At 45.6% G+C, this 10,545-nt stretch overlaps 1 long non-coding RNA gene across 1 annotated transcript in view; it reads right to left on the minus strand.

Annotated features, from left to right (window-relative positions):
- LOC311516729 overlaps positions 1-10,212 on the minus strand; it is a 66,941-nt gene extending 56,729 nt beyond the window's left edge. Inside the window, exons 1-2 of the long non-coding RNA XR_014710496.1 lie at positions 10,095-10,212; positions 2,847-2,987 (exon numbers count right to left, since the gene is read on the minus strand). This is a non-coding gene — a long non-coding RNA (uncharacterized lncRNA). The remainder of the gene's footprint in view (positions 1-2,846; positions 2,988-10,094) is intronic.
- Between the last annotated feature and the right edge of the window lie 333 nt (positions 10,213-10,545).

Here is a 10,545-nt window from a genome sequence, read left to right on the forward strand (position 1 = left end):
AAAATGTTCGAACCAGATCTACTTTTTACCTAATTTTTTTTCCCCTACAGTATGGAAACTGTATTTTTATTCTTCAGTGCCTTATATACCACTATTAGAAAGGAACAAGGTGAACAAGGTCCAGAACAAGGGTGAACAAGTCCAGATAAAATAAGAACCCCGCAACTCCTACAAACTTTCATTCAAAACTCAAATGGAATCCAAACCAAACTTTCCTTCAGGGTTCAAAATTTTTTTCTTAGGGTATGTCTACACTGCGGATACTAGAGCCGCCCAGCTACAGCTCTGCAGGTGTGTCTCTGTAGCACCATAGTGGGGGATTTTCTGTCACCGTAGTTAATCCACCCACTGGAGAGGCAGTAACTAGGTTGATGAACAATTCTTCTGTTGAGCTAGCATTGTTTATACCAGGACTTAGGTCAGCTGAACTATATCTCTCAAGGGTGTGATTTTTTCCACACAACCACCCAGAGTAACACACTTTGGTTGATCTAAGTTTTAGGTACAGACCAGGCCTTAGTTTAAGGGAAATGTAGTGAAATGTGGCAAGAAAAGCTGTTCACACAATACTTCCATCCTGACTGGAAGCCGGGTGAAAGTGAGCTGGTACGGGCCAGTACGGCGTACCAATAAGAACCCGCCCCGGCCGGTACACAGCCCACATTAAAGCGCTGCAATTTAAAAAGACCCAGGGCGCCAGATGCTGCTGCTGCTACCGTGGCAGCGGTGTCCGGAGCCCTGGGCCCTTTAAATCACCACTGGAGCCCTGGGTGGCATGGGCCAGGCAGCCTGGAAGGGCTGGCTGGGGGATGCTGACCCCCAGCCCTGCCCTGCCCCTTCCACCCGAGGCCCTGCCCCTTCTTGGGGCTGGAGCCAGTCCTGGCCTCATACCGGTAAGTGTCCTGAGTTACTTTCACCCTTGCTGGAAGCACAAAATACTGGAGCTCTCACAGGAAAGCCTTTTCTGATGAAATTCCAGTCTTCACTTTCAATCTCAAGTGGTTCAAGGTAGGTGCAAAATGCCTCAGCTAAGCATCCAAACTCTGGGGTGATTATCTCACTGAGCTAAGCCTAGGAACCTTTCAGTGTTTCTCTATGTGTGATACCATTCTGCAATACAGCTTTGTGATTGCTGATATAATTAAACTGAAAAACTGGACACTTTCTTCCACTGAAACATAACTAATGTCGTCAGGAATTAAACTTAATCTAAACTAAATCTCTGTTGTTTCTAGCTCATACAATCACACAGAAGGATGACTTTCTGCCCACATTTAGCTAGTAAAGTTTCCAGAAATAATTGTTTGATCTTTTTGGCAGCTCCATCACACAGGGCTGAGGGATTTTCCCTCCTTCCTTTTTAAAACAATACTTCTGATTTACTGCGATTTTTTTCCCCACCATCAGACACTGTAGCTGGATAAACTACATTTTGTCAGAAAAGGGAGTAGAGCAGTGGTTCCCAAACTTTAACAGCCCGCGAACCCCTTTCAATAAATTGTGAAATCTCGTAACCCCCTCCTAAAAATGAATATTTCCAGGGATTTAAGTTTAAATTTCCTCCAGACTCCGCGGAGCTCCTGCTGCTGGACCCTGTTGACCGCCCCAGTCAGCTGAGCTCCACTGAGCTTGGGCTGCAGGTCCTGCTGACAGGGACAGGGCTCGGGCTGCCAGCCCAAACTGCCTGGCCCCCGCTCTCCCTGGGGCTCGGGCTGCCAGCCCCGCACAGAGCGCTGGGGTTCGGATAGCCGGCTCCCCTGCTGACGGGGGCAGGGCTCGGGCTGCCAGCCCCAACTGCCCAGCCCCGCTCTCCCTGGGGCTCGGGCTGTCTGCCCTGCCACTGGGTCCCACCTGCTGCCTCCAATGCCTGGGGTCCTCTGGCCGCCATGAGTGACATTTTTCTGGCGAACCCCCTGTAACATTCTGCGAACCCCAGTTTGGGAACCACTGGAGTAGAGGAAAGGGGCATGTATACTCTCTAGCAATTGAAACCTGGCTCTAAACCCTGGGTGGTGTCATATTTCTAGTAACTTTTAGCCAGAAGCCTTTCAACCTGTCAACACACAATGGGCGAATTCACAAAGTCCAGATTTACATTGCTCACAGTTGCGGACAAATGACCAAATTAAATCATATGCTGTAAAAGGCTGCACACAAGGACAGGTATGGCAGCCAACTCCTGAGCAAGCATCCTTGATCTCTCTTCTAATTCAGGCTACCTTTTTCAGACAGGGTAATCCATCAGACTTCATAAATGAAACTAGGGGTTTTGTGATGACCGAATGAGCCTTGCTGGACCCACGGCAGGTTCTTGCTCTTCAAAGTACGATATTTTAGAGGCAGCTCCTTACATTTTTTTACTTCTCAGACCTAGGGTATTGTCTACACTACTATGGTACATCTGTGTGCTGCATCTACGCCGCTGTAGCATCCACACTGCCTACAACAACAGGAGAGGTTTTTCCACAGCTTTAGCTGAGGTTCTTCTGTTGCTGTAGTAAATTTATCTCCCCAAGAGGAGGTAGCAGTGCCTACACAGGGGCTTAGGCCAGCTTAACTGTCTCTTAGGGTGTGAATTTTTCACACCCTTGATTGGGCTCGTTTTGCCATTTTGTTTTTCTATTACTGTTGTTTGTCCTCCATGTTGGGTCCTTTCCTTGTCGCCCAGTTGGCGCTCTTTTTGAATAATGGCAGGAAAGTGAGAGCAGGAAAAGTCATCTGATTTGGTGAAATCTACCTAGCAACGTCTATATAAAGACTGTATGCCCTGGATGAGGTGCTGTCCACACCAGTGGTAGCCGTGCTTGTTCCGTGTCATCTTGGAAGAAAAAAAAGATCATACCTACCTGCTCCTTGTATCAATCCTGATCCTGTTCCTGCGTTGTGGTCCTCGTCGCTGTCCGGTCCGTTTTGATCCCTGGTGGTGTCATCTCTTGGTGGTTCCTGATCCAGTCGTTGTCCTGGTGTTGTCTTGGTCCCTTGTATCCCTGTGAAGGAAATGATGATATACATAATTATCTGTCTTTCTTTGTAACCCACCTTATTAGTTTGTGGTCCTGGCTTTAAGCCATTGAAAAGTTAACTACTGAGTTATTTTTTTAATAAATGTCTGTTATTGTTTCTTAATTGCATTCCCATTGTATTATTGGTTGGGAAAAGGGTCACCACTGGTGAATAGATACGGAATCAAGAACAAACCTGTGGGAGGGGGTCCCTTATAAATAATGCCTCTCTTTGTTGAAGCTGTTATTTTAAGCATTTTGGTTAACACCTTGAGTGACACAGTTAGGTCAACCTAAGTTGTAGACCAGGCCTTCTCAGGCAGGTAATAAAACTACTTTTTCCTAGAAACTTGGTAGAAGAACACTTCTTATTTCTGTCTTACTGGAAGCCATTCTTCAGAGTAAGTTTTTTGCTCTTTCCTCTGCCATGTCTAGGGCTGGTTGTAAATTTTCCTTTGAAACAGTTTTTCAACAGAAAATGAGGTTTTTGACTGAATGAACTTCTCTGCAAAAAGTGCATGTTTTCTATGTTAATTTTTGATTAATCAATCTAAAACAGAATGCCCAAACAAACAAAAGATTTTGGTTTTTGATATTTTTGCTAAAAAGTCAAAATTATTCACTGGGCAGGGAGGGTAGATCAGTCTCTGACTGGCTATAGTCAAGAAACATCAGATGTCTAATTCATTCTCTGTTCACTCTTCCAGTATCAAATTACTGTTTCTTTCAAAGGACAGGAAAAAGCTAAGCTTTCTAGCTCATACAAGTTCTACAGGTTTTACACTGTTCTGACTATGAAATAATACTTCCCTGTTTTTTTCATAAGATACTCCTTGATTTTCCCATCATGGTGTGAGAAGTGAGAATCTCCAAATAGCTAGCTAGCTTTTGGTCTAAAAGCATGGTGGAAATATTATATCCCCAAATCCATCCTCTGAAAGTTATGTCTGTCTTCCCTCAAGTCTTTGGGCTTAATTGTTCCTCTCTCTGGAGAGTATTCTTCTAGCACGAGAGGATTGGGAACTGAGCTGCTTTTTTCAGAGGACAAGGTAACTGCATCCTTCTTCCTTTTCCTAGGATGATCCTGTGATTCATTCCTTCCATTTTACCTTCCAGTTTTTACTCTTGTTTTTCCTCTGCTAAGTGAGGCTTATGATATACATTAGATTATCAAACTCTATCTGAACAAGACAGGGGACGAAGGTGGTTAGGGTGCTAGTTTGAGGCTCTTAAGACCTAGGACACCATGGTGAATCATGGGAGATGTAGCCTAGCCACAGAGCCCAGTCCACTGAGGGCAATGGGGGCATGAGGTGCCTGAACTACAAGTCCCATGAGACACTGTGGCAGCATTTCCAGATCAAAAGATCAGTTTTCAGATGAATTTTTGGGGGGTTTGCTTCTTTGCCAAAAAGTAAAAATTATCTGAGAAAAATTAAGAAAAAAATTCTTTTCATTTTCAGTAATGTGTTCTCTAGAAAAACCAACCAGCCCATTGTTTGATCAGCACTAGTATCTAATCACATAAGAAAAAGCCTCTTGCATAAGGTTGCCTTTACTCTCTCTCCCTTAAAGATCCTTAAGCAGAAAATCTGCTATGGCCAACTGAGGCCAATTGCCCTCTACGTATTGGATGATGGGGTATCCTGGGAAGCTCACAAGGGCTAGGTACAGTTGCTCTAAAGCTTTCCGTTTCTTTCACCTCCAGTTCCTACTGAATGTATGGTCCCTGTGGACAGAAAATGAAACTCTCACCTGTAAATTGTGTTTATATAAAATAGACCCACAAATCTTCCCAGGAATCAGACTGACAAATCTCCATGATTATTTATTTTGTTTGCTTGTTTATTTTGGCTTTGGTTTTGCATCAGATACAAAATAATGGATCTGTTTTATGTTGTTTATTCCAAGGATGCTGATCTGGGCATTTTAATAAAAAGCGCCTATGACTGGCAGGATGATTTTCTCATCTCAGATTATCCTACCTGAATGTCAGGCAGGAAAGATACCAAGTTTCATTGTTAAATCTGCTTTGCAAAAACCCAATTTACAGTCAGAATAAATTCCTTTTTTCTTGATTTGGGAATTTAATTTGGCCTACACTGAGTATGATTATGCATTTATTGTGCACCCAAAACTCCCATTGACTTCAAAGAATTTTGAGCACACAAAGAGTGCAAGATCAAGGTCAACATAATTCTATCATTTGATAATACCGTATAGTTTCTATATGGCAATGTGAAATTACTTTCTCCCATTTAAATGCTAAGGGCCCTAAACACTAAAACATTGCACATCTACTGAGGAGTTGTTAAGGACAGGAATAGAGTGGGCATTGCAACTCAGAATTGAAATGCATTAGTAGAGCACTGGGAAAGAAGCACCTCTCTCACCTTATGCTTAGCTCAATACAGGGATCCCTTTTCTGAACCCTACATTTACTTACAAATTAAAAAAGTTTCTCATGTCTGCACCATACATGATGAACAGCAGAGTCACACGTGATAGACAGAGCTATCCACCACAATCATGATACCTTTCCTGTAAAGCATCTTTGCAAAACTAGTGCTGATAGGCCAACTGGCTTTACAGCTGCACACAGGAACATGGTTACATCCTTTCACTCTGCCTGCTTTTTTTTTTAAGTTAGTTGTTACTGATTTTCAAGAGTAAGTGCATCCAATAAAACAGCCATTTCAACAGAAGAACAAAACACAGGCTAATAAAAACTGGTGGAAATAACAGGTGACAGCAGATTATATACCAAAGCACAAATCATGGACCAAATTTTAGTCCATGTTTACACTGGAGGAAGGACATATGACGTTATTAGCATATAGGAGAGGTTACGGTAGATTAGAATAGGAGCGGGAGCTCACCAGTTCTGGTGACTGTCATTACAGGTGACATGTCCTGCTTTGGCATTATCTTGTGGCGACAGGTTGCAGCGAGAGCTGAAATGTATCCAAAAAGAATCCATGTACCCCAGTAGGCCCATAGCTAGTCAAGCACAAGTATGTATGTTGGGGGTGAGCTGGGCAGAGAGGCACATCCCTGAGGCTCTCAACAACTATCCTTATAAATACCCTTGTTTAGACTTACCCCGGGGTGGAGAAACTGTCCTGATGTAATGACAAACAAAAAGAAAGGGCCCAGAAGTTCTTTTCTGGAAAAACTGAAGTGCCTGGTGCAGTGCCCTGAATTTTAAATGATTTTAAAACATTTTAGAAGAGAGATTTTATGAATTAAAAACAAAATGAAAAAGGAAAAGGAAAGGAAAGGAGCCTGATCTCTGACTGTGATTTGCCAGTGGTAAATTAGGTTTGGTTAAAAAACAAAACCCAGCAAACACTGGAAAGCCACCACATGTCAAACTTGCAAATTTTCCCATCCAACACACATATTTAAATATGTCAAGCCATTGCCAAATGTCAGCATTGTTGATGTACAATGTCATAGCCCACCAGAGCCTCTCCGCTTCTCTCTAATAATTCTAGGTTCCTGTATTCATCTCCCACCCACAGCCAAATCTCTACATCCCCCTCCTACTCGAGCCTGTGCCCTGTCAACCACTTTGTGTATTTCATTGTAATACTTTTATATCAGACTTTCTATATGACAATATACTATTTTTTTTATTTACTGTGTCTCCTAGGTTTTCTACCCTTCCTTTTCTACCCTCCCTTTTCTTTTCATTAATTCACTCCATTTTTTCTCTCTTTCTATGCCTACCTGTCTCTCACCAGCTCCAACTTCTCTTTACTTCTCTCCTCACACTCCTTTGAGGATACATCAACACAGCAAAAAAAACCTGGGCAGTGAGTCTCCGAGCCTGGGTCAACTGATTTGGGCTCACAGGGCTCATGCTACGGGGTTAAAAATAGCAGGGTAGCTGTTTGGGCTCTGAAACCCAGCTAGTGGGGAGGGTCTTGGAGCCCAGCATCCATCCCAAGCTCAAGTATCTACACTGCTATTTTTAGGTCTGCAGTACAAGCCCGAGTCATAGAATCATAGAATATCAGGGTTGGAAGGGACCTCAGGAGGTCATCTAGTCCAACCCCCTGCTCAAAGCAGGACCAATCCCCAATTAAATCATCCCAGCCAGGGCTTTGTCAAGCCTGACCTTAAAAACTTCTAAGGAAGGAGATTCTACCACCTCCCTAGGTAACGCATTCCAGTGTTTCACCACCCTCCTAGTGAAAAAGTTTTTCCTAATATCCAACCTAAACCTCCGTCACTGCAACTTGAGACCATTACTCCTTGTCCTGTCCTCTTCTACCACTGAGAATAGTCTAGAACCATCCTCTCTGGAACCACCTCTCAGGTAGTTGAAAGCAGCTATCAAATTCCCCCTCATTCTTCTCTTCTGCAGGCTAAACAATCCCAGTTCCCTCAGCCTCTCCTCATAAGTCATGTGCTCCAGACCCCTAATCATTTTTGTTGCCCTTCGCTGGACTCTCTCCAATTTATCCACATCCTTCTTGTAGTGTGGGGCCCAAAACTGGACACAGTACTCCAGATGAGGCCTCACCAATGTCGAATAGAGGGGAACGATCACGTCCCTCGATCTGCTCGCTATGCCCCTACTTATACATCCCAAAATGCCATTGGTCTTCTTGGCAACAAGGGCACACTGCTGACTCATATCCAGCTTCTCGTCCACTGTCACCCCCTAGGTCCTTTTCCGCAGAACTGCTGCCTAGCCATTCGGTCCCTAGTCTGTAGCTGTGCATTGGGTTCTTCCGTCCTAAGTGCAGGACCCTGCACTTATCCTTATTGAACCTCATCAGATTTCTTTTGGCCCAATCCTCCAATTTGTCTAGGTCCCTCTGTATCCTATCCCTCCCCTCCAGCGTATCTACCACTCCTCCCAGTTTAGTATCATCCACAAATTTGCTGAGAGTGCAATCCACACCATCCTCCAGATCATTTATGAAGATATTGAACAAAACCGGCCCCAGGACCGAGCCCTGGGGCACTCCACTTGACACCGGCTGCCAACTAGACATGGAGCCATTGATCACTACCTGTTGAGCCCGACAATCTAGCCAACTTTCTACCCACCTTATAGTGCATTCATCCAGCCCATACTTCTTAAACTTGCTGACAAGAATACTGTGGGAGACCGTGTCAAAAGCTTTGCTAAAGTCAAGAAACAATACATCCACTGCTTTCCCTTCATCCACAGAACCAGTAATCTCATCATGGAAGGCGATTAGATGAGTCAGGCATGACCTTCCCTTGGTGAATCCATGCTGACTGTTCCTGATCACTTTCCTCTCATGTAAGTGCTTCAGGATTGATTCTTTGAGGACCTGCTCCATGATTTTTCCGGGGACTGAGGTGAGGCTGACTGGCCTGTAGTTCCCAGGATCCTCCTTCTTCCCTTTTTTAAAGATTGGCACTACATTAGCCTTTTTCCAGTCATCTGGGACTTCCCCCATTCGCCACGAGTTTTCAAAGATAATGGCCATGACATGGACTCAGACATGGACTCAGAGACTTGCTGTCTAGGGTTTTTTTGCTGTGTAGACATACCCATAGTTGTTATTCCTATGACCCCTGTCCCCATAATATCCAACCACTCACTTTTTTCATGTATTTAGCCTTACAACACTAGAGTATGATTCTCCCCATTTTGCAGATAAGAGACTGAGGCCCTGTCTACACTGTCAAGTTTCTGCGCAGTAAAGCAGCTTTCTGTGCTGTAACTCCCAAGGTGTACACACTGCCAAGCCACTTAGTGCGGAGAAATTGCGCAGTTGTAGCACTTTAAAAAAAAACCACCACAAGGAGAGGCGTAGACCTTTCTGCGCCAGAGCTACAGCACTGCGGTGCCAATGTAAACACCGTGGCAATTAAAGTGCTGCGACTGGCTCCCAGAGGTGTCCCACAATGCCTGTTCTCGCCTCTCTGGTCATCGCTTTGAACTCTACTGCCCTGCTGTCAGGTCACCAACCGTCAGCCCCACTCCATACATTCCTCTGGAATTTTGAAAGTCCCCTTCCTGTTTGCTTGGTGATGCGTGCAGTGGTCTCAGCACATCAGAGCAATGCCGAGCTGCTGGACCTCATCAGTATTTGGGGAGAAGAGGCTGTGCAGTCCTAGCTGCGCTCCAGCCATAGGAATTATGATACCTACAGACAGATTTCATGATGCATGACAGAAAGGGGCCATTGACCAGGACACACTGCAGTGCAGGGTCAAGGTGAAGGAGCTGCAGAACACCTACCACAAGGCACAAGAGGCAAACTGCCTCTCCGGTGCTGTGCCCATCAGCTGCTGGTTCTAAAGAGAGCTGGACGCGATACTCAGTGGTGACCCCACCTCCACTGCGAAGACCACTGTGGATACTTTGGTGGCTTGCGAGTCAGTCGAGAGTGGACCAAGCCAGAAGGAGGAAATCTTGGACAAGGATGTGGAGTGGGAGGGGGACCCAGAGGCAGAGGATGACTCGGAGGTCAGAGATGCATGCAGCCAGGAGCTCTTTTCTACCCAGGACGAGGCTAGCCAGTCACAGCTGTCGGATGTTGGCGAAGCGCAAACAGGAGAGGAGGCCCCTGGTAAGTGGATTTGATTTTGGGAATTGCTGAAGCAAGTTATTGGGGGAAGGAGAGTTGCAGGAAGCAGGTTTGTCTCCCACCGCATGGCTAGTCTGAGAGGAGGAACAGGCTGTTGATTGACTCCCTCACTTCACGGGAATCTGCCTCAGAGCTCTCCACAAAACTCTCATGGAGATACTGGGTAATCCGTCGCTGCTGCCACAGGTTCTTTGGTTACCCATTCATGGTAACTTTCCCACGCCTGTGCCATCATGGGGACAGGGGGACCATTGCTGCGCATAGGCAAGCCGCATAGAGGCCAGGGCGGAAGCCACAGTCTTGGAGAAAACACTCCCTTGATTCTCTGCTCACCCTCAGCAGCGAGACATCTTCTATAATGATCACATCCTGTGGAAAATGTGGGGACAGAAATTATTTTCAGCCCTTCCCCCCTCCCCCCCCACTACAGTGCTGGTTCTCCCCAGGAGCCATGTGCCCAGTGTACAGCAGGTCCGGGAAGAGTGATTTACCCTGCCCTGTGGCTACTCACCATTTTGGGGGTCTTGTAGCTCATGTGTGCTTGTCAGCGGCAGCCAGTGAGTGACAGGTGTGTGAGTACTGGCTGTGTTTTAAAGCACTGAATCAGTGTTCTGTGTGTTGCAAACAATACTGCTTCTGTAAAATGTTGCCTTTAACCCTAACCCTAACCCTAACCCATACTCCCTCTTCGTTATCAGTGGCTGAACAGCTGCGCAGAATTAGAAAGAGCTAAGGAGGACTTTCTGCGTGATGTTATGATGCCCTCCGCGTCCAAGAAGCAGAAATTGAAGGAGTGGTGGGACAGCGCGAAGAGGGATTGAAAGGAGAACGCAGCATGCCAGAATGAAGCCACGGAGCGGCTCTTAAACATTATGGAGCTCCAGGCAGACACACTCCAGGGGATAGTAGCTCTGCAAACCGAGCAGCTCCACACCCGCCCTCCCTTGCAGCCACTGTCGCAA

This window comes from Lepidochelys olivacea (genome assembly GCF_965140295.1).
Source record: "Lepidochelys olivacea isolate rLepOli2 genome assembly, chromosome: 2".
NCBI lineage: Eukaryota > Metazoa > Chordata > Testudines > Cheloniidae > Lepidochelys > Lepidochelys olivacea.